General features: G+C 43.3%; 1 protein-coding gene and 1 non-coding gene across 8 annotated transcripts in view; both read right to left on the bottom strand.

Moving 5' to 3' along the window:
- WDR89 (WD repeat domain 89) overlaps window positions 1–27,568 on the bottom strand; it is a 106,686-nt gene that overhangs the window by 38,189 nt on the left and 40,929 nt on the right. For 2 of the 7 annotated variants that reach the window (XM_064374922.1, XM_064374916.1), the window contains exon 4: window positions 1,345–1,450. The gene's annotated coding sequence lies outside the window, so the exon portion shown is untranslated. Of the gene's footprint in view, window positions 1–1,344; window positions 1,452–2,756; window positions 2,834–8,824; window positions 8,948–17,692; window positions 17,901–27,568 lie in introns of those variants that run through there. The other 5 variants (XM_064374917.1, XM_064374920.1, XM_064374918.1 and 2 more) reach the window with 5 other exon arrangements.
- On the bottom strand, window positions 25,414–25,628 carry LOC135274521 (small nucleolar RNA U3). Its single transcript, XR_010342333.1, has one exon. It is a non-coding gene; the product is annotated as a small nucleolar RNA U3 (small nucleolar RNA).

Consider the following 27,568-nt stretch of genomic DNA (forward strand, 5'->3'; position numbering starts at 1 on the left):
ATGCAAACTGGCCGGGCACAGTGGCATGCCTATAATCCCAGCACTTTGGGAGGCCGAGGCGGGTGGATCATGAGGTCAAGAAATCAAGACCATCCTGGTCAACAAGGTGAAACTCCGTCTCTACTAAAAATACAAAAATTAGCTGGGCATGGTGGTGCACCTGTAGTCCCAGCTACTCAGAAGGCTGAGGCAGGAGAATTGCCTGATTCCAGGAGGTGGAGGTTGCAGTGAGCCGAGATCGCACCATTGCACTCCAGCCTGGGTAACAAGAGCGAAACTCCGTCTCAAAAAAAAAAAAAAAAAGCAAACTACAGGCCAGGTGCAGTGGCTCACGCCTATAATCCCAGCACTTTGGGAGGCCCAGGTGGGTGGATGGCTTGAGTCCAGGAGCTCAAGACCAGCCTGGGCGACAGGGCAAAATCCCATCTCTACCAAAAATACAAAAATTAGCCAGGTGTGGTGGCGCATGCCTATAGTCCCAGCTACTCCACAGGCTGAGATGGAGGGATTCCTTTAGCCCGGGAGGTGGAGATTGTAGTGAGCGGAGATTGCGCCACTGCACTCCACTTCAGCCTGGGTGACAGGGTAAGACCTTGCCTCAAAAAAAAAAAAAAAAACACAACAAAACAAAAAACAAACAAAAAGAAATCTTAAAAAAAGAAAATAAAATTAAAAAAAAGAAAATGCAAACTACAGACTGGATGACCATATTTGCAAATCACAATCTGATAAAGTTGTTATATCCGGAATATATAAAGAATTCTTGCAACCAAATTAAAAGACAAATAATTCAATTAAAACATGGGAAAAGGAGGCCGGGTGCAGTGGCTCATGCCTGTAATCCCAGCACTTTGGGAGGCTGAGGCAAGCGGATTATGAGGTTAGGAGTTAGAGACCAGACTGGCCCACCTAGTGAAACCCCGTCTCTACTAAAATAATACAAAAATTAGCCGGGCATGGTGTTGTGTGCCTGTAGTCCCGGCTACTTGGGAGGCAGAGGTTGCAGTGAGCCGAGACTGCACCACTGCACTCCAGCTTGGGCAACAAAGCGAGACTTCGTTTCAAAAAAAAGTGAACAGACACTTCACCAAAGAAAATATACGAATGACAAATAACCACGAGAAGCTCAATAAGATTAGTCATCGGGGATATCCAAATTATATTAATAATTACCTATTACTACATATTTGCTAAAATGTCTATAATTAGAAAGAACTAACAATACCAAGTTCTGGCAAAAACGCAAAAGCAACAGAAACTTTCATACATTGATGGTAAAATGTTATAGCCACTTTGGAAAGTGGTTTGGCAGTTTTTTTTTTTTTAAGTTAAATACATACTTACCCAGCAATCCCACTTTTAGGTATTTACTCAAGAGAAATGACAATTTCTGTCCATACAAACATCTCTACACGTGTTTATCATCATTTTATTTATAACAGCCAAATACCTAGAGGAAAAAACAGAAATATGGGTAAGCTTAAGCACAGAAAAAAACAAATAAACAAATACCCTCCCTCCCCCAGAAATATCTGTCATCTACTGAATGGAAAAACAAACCGTGATATACATATATAATGGAATCTGACTCGCAATAAAAAAGGAACCAGGGATACATGAAACATGAAAGAGTATATATTGTATGATTCCATTTAAGTGACATTCTGGAAAAGACAAAATGATAGGAAGTGGTTGTTAGGGGCTGGGGTTGTGGTGAGGGCATTGATTATTCTCTACAAAAAAATTTAAAAATTATCCTGTATGAGGTGTATGGTAAAAAAAAAAGAAAAAAAAATTTAAAAAAAATTTTTTTTAATTAGCTAGACTGCTGCGCATGGTGGCTCACACCTGTAATCCCAGCACTTTGGGAGGCCGAGTAGGTGGATTACTTGAGGTCAGGAGTTCGAAAGTAGCCTGGCCAATGTGCTGAAACCCCATCTCTACTAAAAATACAAAAATTAGCTAGCTGTGGTGGTGAGCGCCTGCAGTCCCAGCTACTTGGGAGGCTGAGGCAGGAGAATGGCTTGAACCCAGGAAGCAGAGGTTGCAGTGAGCCAAGATCATGCCACTGTCCTCCAGCCTAGGTGACAGAGTGAGGCTCCATCTCAGGAAAAAAAAAAAAAAAAATTAGCCAGACATGGTGGTGTGCACCTGTGGTCTCAGCTACATGGGGGGCTAAGGAGGGAGGATCACTTAAGTCTGGGAGGTTGAGGCTATGTGATTGATCGGGCAAGGCATGATCACTCCAGCCTACGCAATAGAGCAAGATCCTGTCTAAACAAACAAATAAACAAAAACTCTAAAATAGTTTAAAAACTTAGTTTCTCTTTTTTAGAATTTATAACTTTACTCATAAAATATCTGATGGGAATTTTTGCTGACCAAAGAAATGCTATAATTTTGTTCTAACAGTTTACTGAGTTGACTATTATTCTGAGGCTGCAACATTAATTCATCATTCAACTCAGCTATAAAAAATAAATATATAACGTAAAGAATGACAAGCTCTATAAAGAAAAATAAAACAGAGTTTAAGGGATGTAACATGACAAGAAGAGATAAGATGGGGTCTAGATCTTTTAGATAAGATGGCTAGGACAGACAGACCCTAAAGATGTACATTTGGGAAGACACCTTAATTTAAAAAGTAAGCAATGTAAATCTCTGGAGAAGTAGCTGTGACCCTAGCAATTTAATGTCAACCTTAAGAAAAATAAAATAATAATAAAAGAAAGGCCTGGTACGGTGGCTCACACCTGTAATCCCAGCACTTTGGGAGGTTGAGGCAGGCGGATCATGAGATCAAGAGATCAAGACCATCCTGGCCAACAAGGTGAAACGCCGTCTCTACTAAAAAAAAATACAAAAGTTAGCTGGGCGTGGTGGTACACACCTGTAGTCTCAGCTACGAGGGAGGCTAAGGCACAAGAATCAGCTGAACCCGGGAGGCGGAGGTTGCAGTGAGCCGTGATCACGCCATTGCATGCCAGCCTGAGTGACAGAGCAAGATTCCGTCCCCCAAAAAAACCAGGAAACTGAATGTGCCTGCTACAGAGGAATTATACAGAATGACAGCAAGCGCCAGGCCAAGCACAGAACCCTGAACACCACTGATTAAGGAATGAGTGGGAGTGAAAAACCACAAAATTATAATAGAGACAATGAAAAAAGAATTCGATGAAAACCAGAAAAGTGGCCAAATGACAACTAATATTAACTGATCATTACCATCCAAGTTACTGTGTCAGCCTCTTCACATGAATTGCTTCACTAAACCCTCCCAATGACCCTAAAAGACTGTCTTTTTATTACAGTGTTTTAGATGAGGACGCTGAGACAGGTATTGCATGGTAGCTGAGAGAATGGGTGTAGAGCCAGACTGCCGTTGTGCAAACCCTGCCTTTACTAGCTATATGTTTCAGTTTCCTATTCTTTAAACAGGAGAGAGCAATATCAATGTCATAGGGTTTCATAAGTTAATTACCACTTTAAGTGCCGAGAATGGTGTCTGGCACAGAAGAAGCACTCACATACCACTAGGTGGGAGTATAGAGTGTCAAAGAAAAGCAATATGAAATGTCAAATGATAACCTGCAGAATAAACTAGTATTTGACAGGATTTCTATCCCTTTTACATATAAATGTGTGTAAGTATATATATATATATATTTGTGTATGTGTATAGATTAGATGCTTCTAAGGTAAATTCACAATATGAATGATCCCCTCAAAATGCTACCCTAATTCATTAAACATAAAGACACTAATATATTGTTTAAAATTCTCCACTGTTAATTGGTGGATGAAATAAGATTAAGCCAGAATGAGGCTTCCTGACATTGGATAGTTTATAATCATGTAAACATATCTCTCAGACAATAAAGCAATATTTTATAAATATTTATTGACAGCTAGAGACACTTTCTTTTGCATTCTCAGGTTGATTCACAATTCAATTTTCCAAATTAGGAGGCCATCCAAAAGAACTATGCTGAAATAGAAATCAAAACAAATCCCTAAACATAAATATTTATAGCCTGTATATACTCATGTAAAGATACAGCAGAACTAGCTCTTTTAACTGCTTTTGTGTTATAATGTGGTAAGATCAGAATCTATTAAATTCTAAACTCATTTCCTCTTTTCTGAACACAGTAAAAAACCATGATATCAGAGAAATAACCAACAAAAGGCATAACTCTTGAACGATCTGGAAAAAAATGGATATTAGGAGAAAAAGGGCCAGGCACGGTGACTCACGCCTGTAATCCAAGCACTTTGGAGGCCAAGGCGGGCGGATCACCTGAGGTCGGGAGTTCAAGACCAGCCTGACCAACATGGTGAAACCCCGTCTTTAAAAAAAAATAAAATAAAATAAAAAGAGGAGAAAAAGTTCACATGTACTTTATAGATCAGATGTGAAGGATAAAAAGAACTGAAAATCATGCACTGCAGCTGTGACTTCACTAAACATAGGAATTAGACTTAAGCTATCAAACTGTTTAAATACTTGCTTTCCTTGTCCTTGTCCTTGATTACTACTGCCATCTATCAGGAGATCCAAAAATTAAGAGAACTGTAAAATATCACCAGGACATAATTCCAATCTCAAAATAGAAAGATGTCTAACATACTAATAATTACTTAAATTTCAGGGTGGGCACAGTGGCTCATGCCTGTAAACCCAACACTTCAGGAGGCCAAGGTGGGTGGATCACTTCAGTCCAGGAGTTCAAGACCAGCTTGGCCAACACGGCGAAACCCTGTCTCTGCTAAAAACACAAAAACTGGCTGAGCATGGTGGCTCACATCTGTAATCTCAGCACTTTGGGAGGCCAAGGTAGGTGGATCACCTGAGGTCAGGAGTTCGTGACCAGCCTGACCAACATGGTGAAACCCTGTCTCTACTAAAAATACAAAAATTAGCTGGGTGTGGTGGCGGGTACCTGTAATCCCAGCTACTTGTGGGGATTAGGTAGGGAGAACTGGTTGAACCAGGGAGGCAGAGACTGCAGTGAGCCAAGATCTTGCAACCGCACTCCAGCCTCTGCGACAGAGCAAGACTCCCTCTCAAAAAACAAACAAACAAACAAAGAAGTGAAGGGATAAATATTCAGGGAAATAAATCGCTTAAAGAAAAAACAAGGCTGGGAGTGGTGGCTCACACCTATAATCCCAGCACTTTGGTAGGCCAAGGCAGGCGGATCACCAGATCAGGAATTCAAGACGAGCCTGACCAACATGGTGACACCCTAACTCTATCTACTAAAAATACAAAAATCAGCTGGGTGTGGTGGTGTGCGCTTGTAATCCCAGCTACTCAGGAGGCTGAGGCAAGACAATCACTTGAACCCGGGAGGCGGTGGTTGTAGTGAGCCAAGATCGCGCCACTGCACTCCAGCCTAGGTGACAGAGTAAGACTCCGTCTCAAAAAAAGAAAAAAAAAAAAAAAAGAAAAAGATACAGAACTGCAAAATGGATAAGAACTCACCAACCAACTATCTACTGCCTTCAGGAGACTCACCTAACACATGAGGACTCACATAAACTTAAAGTAAAGGGGTGGAAAAAGGCATTTCATGCAAATGGACACCAAAAGTGAGCAAGAGTAGCTATCAGGCAAAACAAACTTTAAAGCAACAGCAGTTAAAAGAAACAAAAAGGGACATTATTAAATGGTAAAAGGCCTTGTCCAACAGAAAAATATCACAATCCTAAACATATATGCACCTAACACCGGAGCTCCCAAATTTATAAAACAATTACTAACAGACCTAAGACATCAGATAAGAGCAACACAGCAACAGTGGGAGACTTCAATACTTCACTGACAGCACTAAACAGGTTATCAAGACAAAAAGTCAACAAAGAATGCATTTAAACTGTATCTTGAGGCCAGGCGTGGTGGCTCACACCTGTAATCCCAGGACTTTGGGAAGCCAAGGCGGGTGGATCATGAGGTCAGGAGATGGAGACCATCCTGGCTAACATGGTGTGAAACCCTGTATCTACAAAAGAGACACTGGGCATGGTGGCTTGTGCCTGTAGTCCCAGCTACTCAGGAGGGACTGGGACAAAAAATTAGCTGGGCGTGGTGGCTCGTGCCTGTAGTTCCAGCTATTCGGGATGCTGAGGCAGGAGAATCGCTTGAACCCAGGAGGTGGAGGTTGCAGTGAGCAGAGACTGTGTCACTGCACTCCAGCCTGGGTGACAAAGCAAGACTCCGTCCAAAAAAAAAACACACAACCAAAAACAAAATCATTTCATCTATTAACCACAGAACACACATTCTATTCACCAGTGCATGGAACTTTCTCCAAGATAGGCCATATGACAGACCATAAAATGAGCCTCAACAAATTTAAGAACACTGAAATCATATCAAGCACTCTCTCAGATCACAGAGGAACAAAACTGGAAGTCAAGTCCAAAGGGAATCTCAAAACCATGGAAATTAAATAACCCGCTCCTGAATGAGCACTGGTTCAAAAATAAAATCAAGATGGAAATTTAAAAATTCTTCCAACTAAATGACAAAACGTATCAAAACCTCTGGGCTACAGCAAAGGCACTTCTAAGAGGAGAGTTCACAGCCCTAAACACCTACATCGAAAAGTCTGAAAGAGCACAGACAATCTAAGGCCACACCTCGAGGAACTAGGGAAATTAGAACAAACCAAACCCAAACCCTGAAGAGGAAAGAAAATCACCGAGAGCAGAGCAGAACTAAATGAAACTGAAACAAAACAAAACCAAACCAATACAAAAGATAAATGAAACAAAAAGCTGGTCCTTTGAAAAGATAAAGTAAAACTAATAGACCACTGGCAAGAATAACCAAGAAAAAAAGAGAGAAAATCCAAATAACCTCACTAAGAAACAAACAGGAGATATTACAACTGACACCACTGGAATACAAAAGATCATTCAAGGCTGCTATGAACACCTTAACGCACATAATCTAGAAAATCTAGAAGGGATGGATAAATTTCTGGAAAAATACAACCCTCCCAGCTAAAATCAGGAAGAATTAAATACCCTGAACAGACCAGTAACAAGCAGCAAAATTAAAATGGTAATTTAGAAATTAACAACAACAAACTGGGCACAGCGGCTCACGCCTCCAATTCCACCACTTAAGGAGGCTGAGGGGTCGGGCGCGGTGGCTCATGCCTATAATCCCAGCACTTTGGGAGGCCAAGGCGGGTGGATCACAAGGTCAGGAGATGCAGACCATCCTGGTCAACATGGTGAAACCCCATCTCTACTAAAAATACAAAAAATTAGCTGGGCATGGTGGCGTGTGCCTGTAGTCCCAGCTACTCAGGAGGCTGAGGCAGGAGAATTGCTTGAAACCAGGAGGCGGAGGTTGCGGTGAGCTGAGATCGCGCCATTGCACTCCGGCCTGAGTAACAAAAGTGAAACTCTGTCTCAAAATAAATAAATAAAAAATAATTAAAAAAAGGAGGCTGAGGCAGGCAGATCACTTGAGGTCAGGAGTTTGAGACCAGCTTGGCCAACATGGTGAAACCCCATCTCTACTAAAAATACAAAAAAAAAAAAAAATTAGGTGGGCATGGTGGCAGGTACCTGTAATCCCAGCTACTCAGGAGGCTGAGGCAGGAGAATTGCTTGAACCCAGGAGGTGGAGACTGCAGTGAGCCCAGATTGCACCACTGCACTCCAGCCTGGGTGACAGACCGAGATTCCATCTCAAAAAATAACATACATACATACATACATAAATATTAACAACCACAAAAAGTTCAGGCCGGCTGCAGTGGCTCATGCCTGCAATCCCAGCACTTTGGGAGGCTGACGTGGACAGATCACTTGAGGTGAGGAGTTCCAAGACCAGCCTGGTCAACATGGTGAAACCCCGTCTCTACTAAAAATATAAAAATTAGCTGGCCATGGTGGTACTTGCCTGTAATCCCAGCTACTCAAGAGGCTAAGATAGAAAAATAGCTTGAACCCAGGAGGCAAAGGTTACTGTGAGCCAAGATTGCGCCACTGCACTCCAGCCTGGGAGACAAGGCGAGACTCCATCTTAAAAAAAAAAAGGCCGGGTACGGTGGCTCACACATGTAATCCCAGCACTTTCAGAGGCCAAGGCAGGCATATCACGAAGTCAAGAGATCGAGACCATTCTTGCCAACACAGTACAACCCCATCCCTGCTAAAAATACAAAAATTAGCAAGGTGTGGTGGCACATGCCTGTAACCCCAGCTACTTAGGACGCTGAGGCAGGAAAATCACTTGAACCTGGGAGGCAGAGGTTGCAGTGAGCCGAGACAGTGCCACTGCACTCCAGCCTGGCAACAGAGTGAGACTCCAACTCAAAAAAAAAAAAAAAAAAAAAGTTCAGAACCAGACAGCTTCATAGCAGAATTTACTGGACATTCAAAGAACTGGTACCAATCCTTTCAACACTATTCCACAAAATAAAGAACGAACTCTCCCTAATTCATTCTATGAAACCAGCATCACCCTAATAGCAAAACCAGGAAAGGACATAACCAAAAACAAAACTACAGACCAATATCCTTGATGAACATAGATGCTATAATCCTTAACAAAATATTAGCTAACCAAATCCAACAACATAGCAAAAAGATAATCTACCATGATCAACTAGTTTTCATACCAGGAATGCAAGGATGGTTTAACATACACAAGTCAATAAATGTGATAAATCACATAAACAGAATTAAAAACAAAAATCACATGATCATCTCAATAGATGCAGAAAAAACATTTGACAAAATCCAGCATCCCTTTATTATCAAAACTCTCAGCAAAATCAGCATATAAGAAACATACCTTAATGTAGTAAAAACCATCTATGACAAACCACAGCCAACATGATGCTAAATGGGGAAAAGTTAAAAGCATTCCCTCTGAGAACTGGAAGAAGACAAGGATGCCCATTCTCATCACTCCTCTTCAGCACAGTACTGGAAGTCCTAGCTAGAGCAATCAGACAAGAGAAAGAAATAAAAGGCATTCAGATAGGTAAAGAGGAAGTCAAACTGTCACTGCTTGCTGATGACATGATCATTTACCTTGAAAACCCTAAGAACCCCTCCAAAAAGCTCCTAGAACTGATAAAAGAATTCAGCAAAACTTCTGTATACAAGATTAATGTACATAAATCTGTAGCTCCTCTATACATCAATAGCAATCAAGCAGAGAATCAAATCAAGAACTCAACCCCTTTCACAATAGCTGCAAAAATATCAAATAAAATACAAAGGAATATACCTAACAGGCTGGGTGTGGTGGCTCAAGCCTATAATCCCAGCATTTTGGGAGACCAAGGCAGGTGGATCACTTGAGGTCAGGAATTTGAGACCAGCCTGGCCAACATGCCCATCTCTACTAAAAATACAAAACATTAGCTGGGCAAGGTGGCACACCCCTATAGTCCCAGCTACTTGGGAGGCTGAGGCAGGAGAATCACTTGAACCCGGGAGGGAGAGGTTGCAGTGAGCCACGACTATGCCACTGCATTCCAGCCTGGGCGACAGAGCAAGACTGCATATCAAAAAAGAAAAAAAAAAGGAAAAGAAAAGAATATACTCAACAAAGGAGTCGAAAGACCTCTACACGGAAAACTACAAAACACTGCTGAAAGAATCATAGATGACACAAACAAATGGAAACACATCCCATGCTCATGGATGGGTAGAATCAGTATTGTGAAAATTACCATGCTGCCAAAAGCAATCTACAAATTCAGTGAAATCCCCATCAAAATACCACCATCATTCTTCACAGAATTAGAAAAAACAATTCTAAAACTCATATGGAACCAAAAAGGAGCCCACATAGCCAAAGCAAGACTAAGCAAAAAGAATAAATATGGAGGCATCACACTAACTGATTTCCAACTATACTCTAAGGCCAGAGTCACCAAAACAGCATGGTACTGGTATAAAAATAGGCACACAGACCAATGGAACAGAATAGAGAACCCAGAAATAAACCTAAATACTTACAGCCAACTGATCTTTGATGAAGTAAACAAAAACATAAAGTGGAGAAAGGACACCCTTTTCAACAAATGGTGCTGGGATAATTGGCTAGCCACACATAGGAGAATGAAACTGGATCCTCATCTTTCACCTTATAAAAAAATGAACTCAAGATGGATTAAGGATTTAAACCTAAGACCTAAAACTAAAAATTCTAGAAGGTAACACTGGAAATTCTAGACATTGACTTAGACAAGGATTTCATGACCAAGAACCCAAAAGTAAATGCAATAAAAACAAAGATAAAGAGCTGGGACCTAATTAAACTAAAGAGCTTTTGCACAGCAAAAGGAACAGTCAGCAGAATCAACAGACGTAGAGTGGGAGAAAATCTTCACAATCTATACATATAACAAAGGACTAATATCCAGAATCTACAACGAACTCAAATCGGTAAGAAAAAAACAAGCCCATCAAAATGTGGGCTAAGGACATGAAGAGACAATTCTCAAAAGAAGATACACAAATGGCTAGGCTGGGCACGGTGGCTCACACCTGTAATCCAAGCACTCTGGGAGGCTGAGTCGGGTGGATCATGAGGTCAGGGGTTTGAGACCAGCCTGGCCAATATCGTGAAACTCTACTAAAAATACAAAAATTAGTTGGGCATGGTGGTGTGCACCTGTAGTCCCAGCTGCTCAGGAGGCTGAGACAGGAGAATTGCTTAAACCCAGGAGGGGGAGGCTGCAGTGAACTGAGATCATACCACTGCACTCCAGCCTGGGCAACAGAGCAAGACTCCATCTCAAAAAAAAAAAAAAAAAGATTTTAAACATTTGGCCAGACACAGTGGCTCATGCCTGTAATCCTAGCACTTTGGGAGGCCGAAGTGGGTGGATCACCTGAGGTCAGGAGTTCAAGACCAGCCTGACCAACATGGAGAAACCCTGTCTCTACTAAAAATATAAAATTAGTCAGAGGTGGCAAAGCGCGGTGGCTCACGCCTATAATCCCAGCACTTTCGGAGGCCGAGGCGGGTGGATCACGAGGTCAAGAGATCGAGACCATCCTGGTCAACAAGGTGAAACCCCGTCTCTACTAAAAATACAAAAATTAGCTGGGCATGGTGGTGCGCACCTGTAGTCCCAGCTACTCGGGAGGCTGAGGCAGGAGAATTGCTTGAACCCAGGAGGCAGAGGTTGCGGTGAGCCGAGATCGCGCCATTGCACTCCAGTTTGGGTAACAACAGTGAAACTCCGTCTCAAAAAAAAAAAAAAAAATTAGTCAGATATGGTGGCACATGCCTGTAATCTCAGCTACTCAGGAGGCTGAGGCAGGAGACTTGCTTGAACCCAGGAGGCGAAGGTTGCAGTGAACCACGACTGAGCCATTGCACTCTAGCCTGGGCAACAAGAGCAAAATTCCATCTCAAAAAAAAAAAAGAGGATAAGCAAATGGCCTACAAACATATGAAAAAATGCTCAACGTCACTAATGATCAGGGAAACACAAATCCAAACCACAATGTGATACCATCTTACTCCTGCAAGAATGGCCAAAATCAAAGAATCAAAAAACAGTAGATGTTGGCATGGATGCAGTGAATAGGAAACACTTCTACACTGCTGGTAAGAAGGCAAACTAGTACAGACACTAGGGAAAACAGTGTGGAGATTCCTTAAAGAACTAAAAGTAACTACCACTGGATCCAGCAATCTCACTACTGGGTATCTAACCAGAGGAAAATAAGTCATTATACAAAAAAAGATACTTGCACACATGTTTATAGCAGCACAATTCACAATTGCAAAATCGTGGAACCAACCCAAATGCCCATCAATCAATGAGTGGATAAAGAAACTGTGATGTGTAGCTGGGCGTGGTGGGGCCATGCCTGCAATCCCAGCATTTTGCGAGGCCGAGGCAGGCAGATCATGAGGTCAGGAGTTCAAGACCATCCTGGCCAAAATGATGAAACCCCATCTCTACTAAAAATACAAAAATTAGCTGGGTGTGGACTCACCTGTAATCCCTGCTACTCGGGAGGCTGAGGCAGGAGAATCGCTTAAACCCAGGAAGCAGAGGTTGCGGTGAGCTTAGATCATGCCACTGGACTCCAGCCTGGGCTAGAGTGAGACTCTGTCTCAAAAAAAAAAAAAAAAAACTCGTGTGTGTGTATGTGTGTGTACATATATGTATACATATATAGGTATGAATGATAGATTACTACGCAGCCATAAAAAGGAATGAATTAACAGCATTTGCTGTGACCTGGATGACATTGAAGATTATTATTCTAAGTGAAGTAACTCAGGAATGGAAAACCAAAGATTGTATGTTCTCATTTATATATGGGAGTTAAGCTATAAGGACGCAAAGGCATAAGAATACAATGAACTTTGGGGACTCAGCAGGGGGGAGGGAAAGAGTAGGGTAGGACAAGGGACTAAAAGACTACAAATGTGGTGCAGTGTATACTGCTCAGGTGACACGTGCACCAAAATCTCACAAATCACCACTAAAGAACTTACTCATATAACCAAATACCACCTATACTCCCATAACGTAATGGAGAAATAAAAATAATTTTTAAAAAAAGTCATTGCCTCCCTCAACAAAAGAAAATTACAAGACCCTACATTAGCTGGGCACTGTGTTGCATGCCCATAGTCCCAGCTACTCAGGAGGCTTAGGTGAGAATCATCATTTGAGCCCAAGAGTTTGAGTTCAGAGTAGGCAACATAGTGAGACCCCCATCTCTAAAAATAAATTTAAAAGTAAAATAGGCTGGGTGTGGTGGCTCACGCCTGTAATCCAAGCACTTTGGAGGCCAAGGCGGGCGGATCACTTGAGGTTGGGAGTTCAAGACCAGCCTGACCAATATGGTGAAACCCCGTCTTTAAAAAAATAAAAAAATAAAAGTAAAATAAGGACAGGCACGCTTTGGGAGGCTGAGGTGGGTGGATCACGAGGTTAGAAGTTCAAAACTAGCCTGGCCAAGATAGTGAAACCCCATCTCTATTAAAAATACAAAAGTTAGGCCGGGCGCAGTGGCTCACGCTTGTAATCCCAGCACTTTGGGAGGCCGAGGTGGGTGGATCACCTGAGGTCAGGAGTTTGAGACCAGCCTGGCCAACATGGAGAAACCCTATCTTAAAAATAATAAATAAACAACAAAAAAAAATACAAAAGTTAGCTGGGCACAGTGGCAGGTGCCTGTAATCCCAGCTACAGGCTAAGGCAGGAGAATTGCTTGAACCCAGGCAGCAGAGGTTGTAGTGAGCCGAGACTACGCCACTGCACTCCAGTCTGGCCGATAGAGTAAGACTCCGTCTCAAAAAAAAAAAAAAAAAAAAAGGAAAATAATAATGAAGCTATACAATAAACAGTCTCTTCTCTAGAACAGCAATGCTTTGATATAATTCAAAACATCAACCATAAACATGTTATAGTGAACCCCAAGTTTCTCTTAAAAGAATCAGAATCAGTATGTCAGTATGTTCAGCTCTCTTATCAATTCTCTATTTTAAAGTTTAACTTCCTTATGATTCCAGTAAACAACCTTCTCCACTGGTTCTAATCAGTAGTTCACATCTGTTCCCCTGGTCCCCTGCTCCATCCCGACTCATCCCAGTCACTTGCTCGCGTCACCTTCTTTGACCTAGGTCACCCCTGGCTACCTGCTCTGACCCACCTGTAACCATCTTTCTGCCAAAACACCCATCCTGCCACTCAAGCTCAGACCCCTGCTCTCTTTAAAACAGCCAATCGGGATTAGTCTAGCTTGTGCGGTCTAACCCTAGAGGATAGCAGAATGACACAGCAGAAGGGACCATCCCCATCAGGCCTAAGTACCCCTTCCCCGTCTTGTCTAAGCGTGTGGCAGCCATTGCTCCATCCGTGAGCGGCACCGATCTACAGAAATAAACTGCCTTGTTGACAGGATTTATCTTTGAGTGCTATTAGTTTTGCGGCATCAAAATTTTACTTATAACAAACATACAAAACTTAATGCAAAAGTCACATAAAATTTTAAATTATAAGATTAGAATTCAAAGAAATTTTACTCTTCTAAAGCATTAATTCCAGCTTTGTTTCCAAATATCACAGGTATATTCATCTACCTTTGTTATTAAAGATATTCTAGTGGAAAAGTTGTAGACGCTCCAACCTGTGGTGACTTAGGTTATTTTTACAGTAATCAGAAAGTCTAACTCACCAAGCATTAACTGTGAATTTCTTTTTCTCTTACAGTCCCTATGAGACTTTGTGGGATAGGATGCTTTACTCTTCTTTGGATCTTTCTGTGGTAGGCTGAATATCGGCCCTCAAAGATACATAGGTCTTAACTCCTGGATCCTGTGACTGTTTCATTTTATGACAAAAGGGACTTTACAAAACTATCTTGAGATGGAGAGAGTATCCTTGATTATCTGGATGGTCCTAATATAATCACAAATGCCCTCATAAGAGAGGCAGAGGGAGATGTGGAAAAGTTCAGGGAGTTCTCCTGAACTTTTTGTGGATTTATTTATTTATTTATGAGAAAGTGATATGATGATGGAGTGATGTGCTGTGCAGAGAAGAGCCACAAGCCAAGGAAGACAGGCAGCCACTAGAAGCTGGAAAAGGTAAGGAAACCATCTTCCTCTCAGAGCCTCCAGAAGGAATTGGGCCTGTAACACCTTGACTTTAGCCCAGTGAAACTGATTTCACACTTCTGACCTCCAGAACTAAAGAGAATAAATGAGGCTGGGTATCGTGGCTTATGCCAATAATGCCAGAAATTTGGGAGGCCAAGGTGGGAGGATCACTTGAGCTCACGAGTTTGAGACCACTAGCCTGGGCAACATAGTGAGACCTCATATGAAAAAAACAACAAGCCGGGCGTGGTGGCTCATGCCTGTAATCCTAGCACTTTGGGAGGCTGAGGTGGGTGGATCACCTGAGGTCAGGAGTTCAAGACCAGCCTGCCCATCATGGTGAAACCCCATCTTAAAAACAAAACAAAACAAACAAAAAAACAAAGAGGTGACTCAAGTACACCTGCATTCCCCTTTCTTGAGTGTATACTTTTCACCCCAAAAAAAGGCAGAAAGAATGAGCTATTTCAAGTCACTAAATCTGTTGTAATTTGGGACAATAGCCATATGAACTAAATACACCCTTTTGACAGTTTAGCGATAATCTTTAGTCTGCCCTAAAATATTGAACAGAATTAACATAAAGACCATTCCAGTTCAGATATATCGAAATTCTCTTGTATTTTCTGCCAAGTAAGTGAAAAGATCTTACATACACAGAAATCATTGAAAATGTAGTTCTTTAAAGCACATAGGGAAAAAGCAAAAAAGCAGTACTATCTTCAGTCCTATGTGCAGCTAATAGTGTCAGTTGCAGAAAAAGCAGTCATGACTTTAGGTTAGTACAAAAATACAACTCAAAAACAGCATGAGCCTGTCACAGTGGCTCATGCATGTAATTCCTGCCACTTGGGAGGCTGAGGCAGGAGGACCACTTGAGCCGCATAGTTGGAAACTCTAGTGACCTGAGACTGTGCCACCGTACTCCCATCTGGAAAAACACCCTGCATGGATCATGACACAAAGTGAGAAAAGAAAACTTTTGCTTTACAATAGCTACAGCAGTCCAAGGTAAGAATACAAACCAGTAAGTAACGTTTCTGCACACACAGAGAATACTTTCCTGAATATTGAACAAGGAGATAAGCAGTCCTTAGAAGTTTAAGAGGTATTTATCGGCCGGGCACGGTGGCTCACACCTGTAATCCCAGCACTCTGGGAGGCCAAGGCAGGTGGATCATGAGGTCAGTAGTTCGAGACCAGCCTGGCTAATATGGTGAAACCCCATCTCTACTAAAAACACAGAACTTAGCTGAGCATGATGGCGTGCGCCTGTAATCCCAGCTACTCGGGAGGCTGAGGCAGAAGAATCGCTTGAACCCAGGAGGCGGAGGTTGCAGTGAGCCGAGACTGAGCCACTGCACTCCAGCCTGGGAGACAGAGCAAGACTCTTATCTCACTAAAAACAAACAAACAAACAAACAAAAAAACCAAAGAGGTATTTCTCACTTAAATGGTACTTGACTGCAAGTTACCACTGTTTTATTTTGCCATAGGTTCCAGTGACAGTCCAGGCTCCACAGGAAAGAATTTGAAAAGCATAAAGTCACATGTGGTTTTCATCAGTAACATTTTATATCCATTGAATCATCTGATCCTCAGAACTCTGTCAAGTTTGGTATTGATTTCAATTATACAGGTGAAGAAGCTGAGGCTGACTTGGCCAGTCAAAGGTCAATAACTGGCACCTGTGATGTCTTTCATCTAGCTCATTTTACCTTGATAACAATCAATTAATTCACTTTTAGATGTGTTTTATTGACTTATTTTTGGGAAGGTAAGGGTGGGGGACGGAGCCTTGCTCTGTTGCCCACGCTGGAGTGCAGTGGTGGCACGATCTCGGCTCACTGCAACCTCTGCCTCCCGAGTTCAAGGGATTCTCCAGCCTCAGCCTCCCCAGTAGGTGGGATTACAGGCTCCTGCCACCACACCCGGCTAATTTTTCTATTTTGAGTTAGAGATGGGATTTCACCATGTTGACCAGCCTAGTCGCAAACTCCTGACCTCGTGATCCGTCCGCCTCGGCCTCTCTCAGTGCGGGGATTACAGGCGTGAGCCACCGTGCCCGGCCTTTTATTGACTCAAGTAATTTTCAGTTAGTAAAGAAAACAGAAGCAACATTTTACAAGTTATATCATCTTTTAATTTGACGTCCATGGAAGCTGAATGCCACAATTTGTCAGAGACCGACAATGAGTAATGTCTACCACTGCTTCTTCCCGTGAAAATGAGAACACTCGGGCCGGGCGCGGTGGCTCACGCCTATAATCCCAGCACTTTGGGAGGCAGAGACGGGTGGATCACGAGGTCAAGAGATCGAGACCATCCTGGTCAACAAGGTGAAACCCCGTCTCTACTAAAAGTACAAAAATTAGCTGGGCATGGTGGCGCACACCTGTAGTCCCAGCTACTCGGGAGGCTGAGGCAGGAGAATTGCTTGAACCCAGGAGACGGAGGTTGCGGTGAGCCGAGATCGCGCACTCCAGCCTGGGTAACAAGAGCGAAACTCCGTCTCAAAAAATAAAAAAAAGAAAAAAAGAAAATGAGAACACTCACAGTACCTACCTCTTTAAACAACCATGTGGTTTAAATGATATAATAGACCAGTAACTGGTATCATACCACATCCCATACTACGGGACGTCTCTTCCCAAGTGAAAATCTGCTTTCTGGCCTACCAAAATATTATACTAAATCCAGAAGGTGGTGGAGAAAGTATCCGCGGTGAGGGGACAGTAGGAGGAAACAGGTCCTTCCCTGAAAATAAGCAAGGGCGTTTGGGTTATACTGAAAAACGCCCCAGATGAAGTGCTGTGGACGCCGCCGGCAACAGCAGCCTGACCCGCAGAAGGCTCTTCGGCCAGAGCCAGCACAGGTTTGACCTGGAGTCTCCGACCGCAGAGCGAGACCCCCAACACGTGCTCGCTCCGACCAGAACCTCCCAATTTCCTCCGCGCTCCCGCGATACATGTCCAGAGACTCCAGCTTTCTAAATTCAACCACAGCGTAGCCGCTCATCGAGAGGGCTGCCCATCCTGGGTACCCCGTCCAGCCCGGCCCAGCAAAAGGTACCTTAGCAACCAGCCCCCAAACCGTACCGGAGAAAACGCAGGCTGCGCGGCGGCTTAGAGTGGTCGACCGGAAACCCACCTCGACCTCTCTGATTGGATAATGCGCACAAGAAAATGAAGAGGATTGGTCGGCTGCAGAGAGGCAGGCCGCAACGCGACGCGAAAGGCGTCGGGCCTAGAGGCCCGGAAAATTCTTGCTAGCTCCCGATTGGACAAAAGCAGAACGCCTGCCCCTTCATAGTCCCAGCAGACGTACAACGCGCACACCACTACGCCATACGTTGCGTTAGCGGAAGTTTCACGGCTCCATTGGTGGGACGTGTGGCCAATAAAAGGCAAGAATAAGGCGGATTCCGCCTTCTTCCCGACGGACTGGATACAATCCGCTGATAGTGCGGTCCGTCAGTTTCAGCATTTAGACGCTCGAGTTTCCACCGAGTCAGAGTTGAGTAAAGAGTTATTAAGGTGACTCAGAGACTGATGCGGTGAGAAATAATTTAGTAGTTAGACCCAGGCCCTGAAACTACCACTCGTGTTCAGAAAGTCTACGAAATACGTTAGTGTTTGCACGCGAAGAAACCAGCCCTTCGAGCCGGGCTGAATGTAATTTAGGAGTTGTCTGGCTGTCATTGGGTAAAAAAACTCAGTTTGAAGGTAGCTCCGCCTCGGCTGTAAGGAACTCTGGTATTTGTAGTCCGGGACTTTCGAGTCCTGTAGCTTTAAATGTAGTTTTTACTTCTGAGTTCTTCCTTATTGTTAATAACACCCGTTGACATTTATTGTGGTTTTGATGTGTTCCGTTGGACTTTTTATCCTTTCGTTTATCAGCAGCACTAAAGGCAAAGAACATTTAAGAAATGTGTAAAGACTTCATGTATGTTCGTAAACGATCAATGTTAGTGTTTATAACAATTTACTACTGTGCCTGGCTCTATGCTATATGTTCATGATTACTAAGTGGATACTAAAATTGTTTCTAAACCTTTCGCTGTCACAACAAAACAGCCTGATTTGCATATTAGTGTCCATTTAAGAGTATTTGAATCCTACCATTTAGTAATTTTATGTATACTATGATGACATGGGTAGCAGCTGCTTACATGAATCAAGTGTTCAGAACTGGCTGCTGTCTTGACAGAAAAATAGGGCTATGCTTAAAATGTCAAGCAAGACCAACATCAGGAGCAATACACATTGTATATTATTAAAAACTTTATTATAATGTCTATTTTCAGCCTTTATTAAAATAGTTTTGTATTTTTAGTGTGAGGGTTTCTCTATGTTGGTTAGGTGGCGATCTGCCCACCTCAGCCTCCCAAAGTGCTGGGATTACAGGCGTGAGCCACCACGCCCGGCCCTTTTTTTTTTTTTAAATAGAAGAGGGGGTCTCACTGTGTTGGCCAGTCTGGTCTCAAACTCCTGGCCTCAAATGGATCCTTCCAGCTTGGCCTCCCAACGTGCTGAGATTACAGGCATGAGCCACCAAGTCTGGCCATTTTTTCTATGTATATATAAAAATATATATGTATTGAAGCAAATGGTAAAATTATTTTGAGAAGTATGTGATCAAAAGCATAGTTGGAGGTCAGTGATTTAGGACGTGACAACTGCAGTTTAAAGATCTTGTGGGGTGAGAAGTCAAAGGAAAAAACAAATGTTTTAATTAGTATCTGATATGAAAGAATGGTATTGGACAGTTAGCTCAGGTGTTTAGAATTATGAAAAGAAAATAATCTCCAGGACCCCAAAATCACTAAGCCAAAAGGAAAAGTCAAGCTTGGAACTGTGTAGGGCAAACCTGTCGCAAACCTGTCTCCCATTCTATTCCTCAATGAGATAGCTACAAGGATTTAAAAAAAAAAAAAAAAAAAAAAAGCTACTTCCCTCCTTCATTCACAATTCCTGTGGACTTCCTCCTTACTTAAAGTTATTCTGCCTTTCCAGACTAAACCAATGTACATCCTACATATATAAATTGATGTATTGTGTCTCCCTAAAATGTGTAAAACGAAACTGTGCCCCGACCACCCTGGGCACATGTCCTCAGGACCTCCTGAGGCTGTGTCATGGGCATGTCCTTAACCTTGGCAAAATAAACCTCCTAAATTGATGAGGCTTGTCTCAGATACTCTGGTTTGCAGAATGTATTGCTGATACGAAGGAAAACTTGAGTTTTTAGATCCAAAATAGAAAAAAAAATAGGCTGCTATTTGTCACTTGAGAGCTACTTATAAAAAACAAACTTTTTTTTTTTTTGAGACAGAGTGTTACTCTGTCACCCAGGCTGGAGTGCAGTGGCACGATCTCAGCTCACTGCAACCTCTGCCTCCTGTGTTCAAGCGATTCTCCTGCCTCAGCCTCCCAAGTAGCTGGGACTACAGGCATATGCCACAACACTGGCTAATTTTTGTATTAGTAGAGATGGGGGTTTCACCGTATTGGCCAGGCTGGTCTCAAACTCCTGACCTCAGGTGATACACCCACCTCGGCCTCCCAAAGTCCTGGGATTACAGACATGAGCCTCCCAGCCCAGGGAAAAATCTTTTTATCTGAGGAATGCAAGCCCCTCAGGCCCAGGGAGGCATTTAAAATGTACCAGCATTCTTGTCTCACTCTCCATTGAACTAAACAATTACTCTTGGAGCCATTTGTTATATAGTCTCTAGACTGACACTAAGTAGCCATAGAATTCAATACATCTTGTAGTTCAACACGGTATAGCCAATCACTAGCCAATGTTGTTTCTGTAAACCAATGAGAATTCCTAATGAACAAGTTCTGTAATCGTCCCTTCTCCTGATTCATCCTATTTTCTTCAAAAACTTGAGCCTCTGTTTTGTTCTCGGGAGCACTCAAGGCAACTTGGAAGTGTCCTGAAATGCAGTCCTCAATCTTAGCCCCCTCAAAAGTTACTTTTGCCTCAGCTTCTTCCTTTTAGGTTGATACTACCATGAAAAAAATGTAGAGAAATGGTTTTAAACGGCATTAAAAATTATGTATACCCACACATACACTCACATATATTGTTAAAATATGACATGAAGTCCAAATTACACACAGTTCTTAAATAACTAATAATTTAAAATGAGCTGGATACAGTGATGGCCCCCTGTAATGCCAGCTACTTGGGAAGCTGAAACGAGGATCGCTTGAGCCCAGAAGTTCAAGACTAGCCTGAGCAACATAGCAAGACCCCATTGCAAAACAAAAACAAAAACAAATTGTATCTCATACTACTTGCAAGTTCTCATGCTCGGTCACTGTATCAAGGCTCCATCAGAAATATAAAATCCATAGGAGGCATATATTAAGGGTTTTTTTGGCACGGAATTGACATACAGTTGTGGCAGCTCCCTAGTTAAGTCTGAAATTGGTAGAGCAGGCCATCAGGAAAGGCGGGCTGGAACTCAGGCATGAGCTGAAGCTGTAGTCTAAAGCATACTTTTGGCTGGATGCGGTTGCTCATGCCTGTAATCCCAGCACTTTGGAAGGCTGAGGCAGGAGGACTGCTTGAGCCCAGGAGTTCAAGGCTGCGGTGAGTTGTGATCACAGCACTCCATCCTGGGTGACAGAGTGAGACTCCATCTCAAGAAGAAAAAAAAAAAGAAGAAAAAGCAGCTCAGAGCAGCTTAAGCTATATAAAGTATGCAAAACTTGTCAGGCTTAGAGAGACATGACTTTGAGACATCCCCCACCTCACCAACACACGCTGTAACTGCCCAGTGGATTCACCTTGCCCGCTGCCTGGACGGAGCTGATTTATCAAGACGGGAATTGCACGGAGAAAGAGTAATTCACATAGAGCCGGCTGTGCAGGAGACTGCAGTATCATTACTCAAATCAGTATCCCTGCGTATTAGGCGATGAGAATTTGACAGCTAGGGGCTTGGGAAGTGGGAAGTGCTGATTGGTCAGGTTGGAGATGGAGGCTAGGGGGTCGAAGTGAGTTTTTCTTGCTGTCTTCTGTTCCTGGGTGGGATGGTAGAACTGGTTGACCCAGATTACCGGTCTGGGTCTGGGTGCTGCCAGTTGACCCATTGAGTACAGGGTCTGCAAAATATCTCAAGCACTGATCTTAGGTTTTACAAAAGTGATGTTATCCCCAGGAGCAATTTGAAGAGGTTCAGAGAAGCCAGAGGTTGCATGACCCATAAACTGTAATTTCTAATCTTGTAGCTAATTTTTTAGTCCTGCAAAGGCCAACTTGTCCCCAGACAAGAAAGGAAGAAGGGGGTCTTTTCAAGAAAGGGCTGTTATCAGGTTTTTTTTTTCTTTTTGGGACAGAGTCTTGCTCTGTCACTCAGGCTGGAATGCAGTGGCGCGATCTTGGCTCACTGCATTGTCCACCCCTCGGGTTCAGGCGATTCTCATGCCTCAGCCTCCCAAGCAGCTGACATTACAGGTGCCTACCACCATGCCCAGATAATTTTTGTATTTTTAGTAGAGACAGGGTTTCACCATGTTGGCCAAGCTGGTCTAGAACTCCTGACCTCAAGTAATCTGCCTGCCTCATCGTTCCATGGGGTTACAGGCGTGAGCCACCACGCCCAGCCATTTCTTCAATTTTGTTTCAGAATCAAACTATGAACTGAATTCCTTCCCAAAGTTAGTTTGACCTACATGCAGGAATGAATAAAAACAGCTTAAAAGTTAGAAACAAGGTGGAGTGGGTTAGGTCTGATTTCCTTCACTGTCATAATTTCCTCAGTTATCATTGTAAGGTCTGTTCTCGCCGAGTTTAAAGTGAAGAAACTGAGGCCAGCACAAGAAGATCTGATGCAAAGGAATTTATTCAGGCTCCCGGACGAGGTTCTGCAGTCCAACAGGAGGGGCCAGAGAAGTCGCATGGACTCCTCTCAGACAGGGGGTTTTATAGGGAGTGAAACAGCTCGATTGGTTGTGGGAGAGCAGGACTGCTATTGGGTAAGTTACAAGCCTTTACCTCGGATTTGGCTTGTTGTTGGTTGGAATTACTCGGCTGCTATTGGTTGTTAAGACTCGGCTGTTATTGGTTGTTAAGACTCGGCTGCTATTGGTTATTAAGACTTGGCTGCTATTGGTTGTTAAGACGCTAGGGTTACCACACCTTGTTTGCATACTGGGCTCTTTTAAGGGAGGGTCAGGCTGTGTGAGCATGGGAGAAGGGAAAAAGCCTGAGCATGTCTGAGCTTGCCTGAGCTTGCCTGAGCTTGCCTGAGTTCGCCTGAGTTCGTCTGGGCTTGTCCGAGCTTTTGAAAAGAAGCGGGGCGGGGCGGGGCGGGGCGGGGCGGGGGGGGGGGGGGGTTCTGCGTCCGTGCTCCCGGCAAGGCAACCAGCCTTACAATCATTTCCTCAGTTGTAATTTTGCAAAGGCAGTTTTAACACCCAGGGTAACTATTTAAAGACATTTTATTCTGTCCGGGCATGGTGGCTCACACCTGTGATCCCAGTGCTTGGGGAGGCTGAGGCAGGCGGATCACTTGAGGCCAGGAGTTCTGAGATCAGCCTGACCAACATAGTGAAAACCCCTGTCTCTATTAAAAATACAAAAATTAGCCAGGTATAGTGGCACATGCCTATAATCCCAGCTACTTGGGCGGCTGAGGCAGGAGAATCTGCTTGAACCCAGGAGGCAGAGGTTGCAGTGAGCCAACATTGCACCACTGCACTCCAGCCTAGCAGAGCGAGGCTTAACACAGAAATGTATATCTTTATCTATCTATCTTATCTATCTATATATACCACATATATATGATAAAGACATTTGATTCTTTCTTTCCCTGTAGTTTCCAGACTAGCTGATAAATTACCTAAAATGTTGTTAAAGTTGCAGAGTAGGACCCTCACCCATTATCTTCATGTTCCTGGAATCTGTGCTACAAAGAACAGTGTATCGCCAGTCAATAGCTTATGTTATTTTAATGAATCAATATAAGAACTGGCTCCCTTTTTTTCCCACTTTTTAAAATCTACCTGAATATATGCTGCTAATCAGGGTATCTATTCGAGCAACTTGAATCTGTGTCTCCCAGGTTGCAGTCCTCAAATTTGGCCCAAATAAACTCTACTTATATTAATTTTTGCCTCAATTTCTTTAGGTTGACAGTCTTATATTTGTGGGAGTAGGTCAGTATAAGCATACAAGATGTACAAACTTATCCTGTTTTCCTCCCCTCCTTTTTTTTTTTTTTTTTTTTGGTGGTGGTTGTTGTGACAGGGTCTTTTTCCATAGCCCAGGCTGGAATGCAGTGTCACAATCTTGGCTCACTAGAGACCCACCTCTGTTAAAATACATTTAAAAGGAACAACCCTAACCTCACACTCCATTCCAACCTGGCTGTCTCACCCTCACACTCCATTCCAGCCTGGCTCTCTAACTTTCTGCCTTATTCCACTAGCTAGTCTTTAAGACCCTGACCTAATACTCTCTCTTTTTTTTTTTCTGTTGTTGTTGTTGTTTTGAGATGGAGTTTTGCTCTGTTGCCCGGGCTGGAGTGCAGTGGCACGATCTTGGCTCACTGCAACCTCTGCCTCCTAGGTTCTAGGGATTCACCTGCCTCAGTCTCCTACATAGCTGGGACTACAGGCGTGCACCACCACACCCCACTAATTATTTTTTAGTAGAGGTGGGGTTTCACATATTGGCCAGGCTGGTCTCAAACTTCTGACCTCATGATCCGCCCACCTCAGCCTCCCAAAGTGTTGGGATTATAGGTGTGAGCCACTGCTCCCAGCCTATTACTCTCTTTTTGAAGTCTCTGGCTCCAATCTTAAGCACCATATTCCTTTGCCCAAATCTGGAATCCCAGGTTCTCGTGAAGATTTCTCAATACATGTAGGGGCCATTCCTAAGCATGCATGCTTCTACTATGTAAGGAATACTTCCTGGAAGCCACCAGCTCTATAGTTTCTGAAAATGTCAACAAGACTGCCGCTGAAACCAGAGGGTGGGTGTTGGTGAGAACATCCTGTGACGGGTGCCAGCTGGTTTATACCAGTCCCTGTGCCAAACTGCTCTTCTAAAGATAAGAGGTGGTGCTGTTTAAATCCTTCAGTTATAAGATGCACTTTACTATTACCCTTTTTAGTTTAGAAAGATGAAAGTTGATGAAGAGGCAGGGCTAGCACTGAAACCGATAATTATGTTAATCAAAAATCCCACCCACCTCTGGAAAACCTTTTCACAGAGCTGCTGAAAGTGCTGAATTGATTGATTCAAGCTGTATATTCTTTTCATGCCACTTTCTTTTCTTTTTTTTTCCTTTTTTCCTACACTTTCAAGTTAAAAGAGTGAACAGATAGTAAACTAGCTACACTAAATGGAGTTAAAGAAAAAAAGAAGGCCACACTATTTGACAAACAGTGTCTGGGTCTTCTATTTAAGAATTAGAGGCTGGATGCGGTGGCTCCTGCCTATAATCCCAGCACATTAGGAGGCAGCAGTGGGCAGATCACCTGCGGTCAGGAGTTCGAGGCCAGGCTGGCTAACATGGTGAAACCCCCATCTCTACTAAAAATACCAAAAATTCGCTGGGCGTGGTGGTGGGTACCTGTTATCCCAGCTATTTGAAAGGCTGAGGCAGGAGAATCACTTGAACCCCAGAGGCAGAGGTTGCAGTGAGCCAAGATTGCGTCATTGCACTCCTTCCTGGGCAACAAAAAAGAGACTTTGTCTCAAAAAAATAAATAAACAAAAAATAAGAATTAGGACCATACTTTTATTTTATTATTTTTTAAACAGGAACCACTCAGACTGCATCCTTTCTCTCTCATTCTCCTTCAGGAAGAGAATGATCATCAATGGCAAATGGCAGGTGCAGTGAAGTGAGTAGAGCTGGCTTCAAGCTCAGAAGAGAATACTGTGCCTCCTCGTCGTGGTTTCCCGTGCCCCTACATGTTCAGAACAACTTCTCTAGTAATGAGTGAACTATAGAAATGATCCCTGAAAGTATGGTCTTGATACTTTATTTCTGGTTGGTTTGTTTTTGTTTTTGTTTTTGAGACCAGTTCACCCTTGTTGCCCAGGCTGGAGTGCAGTGGCGCAATCTCGGCTCACTGAAACCTCTGCCTCCCAGGTTTAGGCGATTCTCCTGCCTCAGCCTCCTGCGTAGCTGGGATTACAGGCATGAGCCACCAACATGCCCGGCTAATTTTGTATTTTGAGTAGAGACGGGGTTTCTCCATGTTGGTCAGGCTGGTCTCAAACTCTCAACCTCATGTGATCTGCCCATCTCAGCCTCCCAAAGTGCTGGATTACAGGCATGAGCCACCGCACCCAGCCTGATACTTTATTTATTTTTTATTTTCTTTTGAGACTGAGTCTCACTCTGACGCCAGGCTGGAATGCAGTGGCGCAATCTTGCCTCTTTATGCAACCTCTGTCCCCCAGGTTCAAGTGATTCTCCTGCCTCAGCCTCCCAAGTAGCTGGGACTACAGGCGCCTAATTTTTGTATTTTTAGTAGAGAAGGGGTTTCACCATGTTGGCCAGGATGGTCTTGATCTCTCTCTTTTTTTTTTTTTTTTGAGACGGAGTTTCACACTTGTTGCCCAGGCTGGAATGCAATGGCGTGATCTCTGCTCGCTGCAACCTCCACCTCCCAGGTTCAAGTGAGTCTCCTTCCTCAGCCTCCCGAGTAGCCGGGATTACAGGTATGCGGCCATCATGCCCTGATAATTTTGTATTTTAGTAGACATGCAGTTTCTCCATGTTGGTCTGGCTGGTCTCAAACTGCCAACCTCAGGTGATCCACCCGTCTCAGCCTCCCAAAGTGCTGGGATTACAGGTGTGAGCCACTGCACCCAGCCAATTCTTTGTTTTTATTTATTTATTTATTTATTTATTTATTTTTGAGACAGAGATTCCTTCTTGTTGCCCAGGCTGGAGTGCAATGGTGTGATCCTGGCTCACTGCAATCTCTGCCTCCTGGGTTCAAGCAATTCTCTTGCCTCTGCCTCCCAAGTAGCTGGGATTATAGGTGTGAGCCACCCGCCTGGCCCCGATACTTTATTTCTAAACAGAGAGTATGGTTAGGGCCAAAAGGAGCAGCTTGGGATCCTAATTCTTGAAAACAAGTTCACTTCTTTCTTAAATAAGATTTTATGCTTGTCGCAGTGGCTCACACCTTTAATCCCAACACTTCGAGGTCAGGAGTTTATCAGCCTGGCCAACATGGTGAAACCCCGTCTCTATGAAAAATACAAAAATTAGCTGGGCATGGTGGCGCATGCCTATAGTCCCAGCCACTTGGGAGGCTGAGGCACGAGAATCCCTTCAACCCAGAAGGCAGACGTTGCAATGAGCAGAGGATGCAGTAAGCTGAGATTGCGCCACTGCACTCCAGCCTGCGAGACAGAGCAAGACTCTGTCTCAGAAAAGAAAAAAGATTTTAAAGTACCTATTTGCCAATTCATGTGTAGCTGATTTGTAGCATGTGCTGCAAGATTGGTTCTAAATGTACATAAATTAAGAGCTGAAAAAGTTATTGCTAAGCTGAATACAACCAGTTACACTTTCTTTTTTTCTGCTTTCCCCTTGCACCTATTTTATTCTAATTCTGTTTTTCAGGCTACTTACTTTTACAGTCTTTTTTAGTGTGGAAAAGGTAGAAAAAATGGTATCATGAACACTTTACTTTTTTATTTAAAAAAATTTTTTTTTTGAGACAGAGTCTTCCTCTGTCACCCAGGCTGGAGTGCAGTGGTGCAGTCTTGGCTCGCTGCAGCCTCCGCCTCCTGGACTCAAGTGATTCTCCTGCCTCAGCCTCCCGAGTAGCTGGGATTACAGGCATGTGCCACCACGCCTGGCTAATTTTTGTATTTTTAGTAGAGACGGGGTTTTCACCATGTTGATCAGGCTGGTCTCAAACTCCTGACCTCATGATCCACCTGCCTTGGCCT

The sequence above is a fragment of the Aotus nancymaae genome, unplaced genomic scaffold (genome assembly GCF_030222135.1).
Source record: "Aotus nancymaae isolate 86718 unplaced genomic scaffold, 86718_ANA_hifiasm-v0.15.2.pri h1tg000011l, whole genome shotgun sequence".
Classification (NCBI taxonomy): Eukaryota; Metazoa; Chordata; class Mammalia; order Primates; family Aotidae; genus Aotus; species Aotus nancymaae.